Genomic DNA, 1151 nt, shown 5'->3' on the forward strand with positions numbered 1-1151 from the left:
GTATATATATATATATATATATATATAAAAATTGGATTTTCAGAGGATCTTCTACTACTTCTAAAGCTTCATTTTATTTTATTTCCTTAGAAGCCTCCAGGGAATTTGATAGACTCTGTCAGTTTAAAAATTGAATGTTGTATAATAAAAGACACTATCATGAAAGTTACGGTATCTGAAAAAGTTCTTTGAATTTGTTTCTATTTTCAAGTCCCAAATTTCAATAAAATATTGAAGGCCTAAATTTGTTACCAAAAAAGGGCAATTTTTGATGGGATAAGTAACTCTGTTAGGTTTTAAATCGGGGCAGATACAGACAAAATACTTGCACTTTATAGCTATGATTTAAAATTAAGAATACAGGTACAGAAGATACCAGGTAGAAATAATCCAATTAAATTAGTAAACTATAATTGAAAAGAATAAATACATATGAACACAAACACATAAACTGTGGTCATGATATTTATTTGGACACTTTATATTGCAAAGTAAAATGCATTAAACTTGTTTACCAATATTTGTAACAGAAATTAAGAGGGCTATAGGAAATAAAGAAAATAAATGTAAGATAAAACAAAAAGGAGTTCTGCATAGATCAGTGGTGATAACATACAATGAACAGAGGAGAATGATTGATTCAACTCCATGCATTTGAAAAATTCTATACCCATGCTAATGAAATAAATAAATACTAGTCATTTGAATACAGAATTCTAAGAAATGGTATTTTATTATAAAACCTAGAAAATAAATAATAAGTTACATGATGTCATATTCTATTTTTATCTCTAAAATTTGCTTATTTTTAGTTTCCAACATTTACATTGACTTTACATGTTCATTTAATCACTAGACTATGTAAAGAAACAGACATATTTTTCTACAGATACAATAACTTGCTTTTCTCTGATTTTCATTACCATAAAAAATACACATATAAACAGATTACCTTTAGGATTTTCTCAGTGATGATTTCTTCCTTCCCATATGCTCAATATGCCACATTTTTTTAGCTCTAAACCTGGGTCAGAACTTTCAGGATTGCCTTAATTTAGTTTACACTAACTGAAATTACGAGATATTAAGGGGAGAAAAAAAGATGCAGAGTGGGGAGAGAGAAAGAGAATCCCCACCGATGGTTGTTTTAG

This window comes from Marmota marmota, unplaced genomic scaffold, assembly GCF_001458135.2.
Source record: "Marmota marmota marmota unplaced genomic scaffold, marMar, whole genome shotgun sequence".
NCBI lineage: Eukaryota > Metazoa > Chordata > Mammalia > Rodentia > Sciuridae > Marmota > Marmota marmota.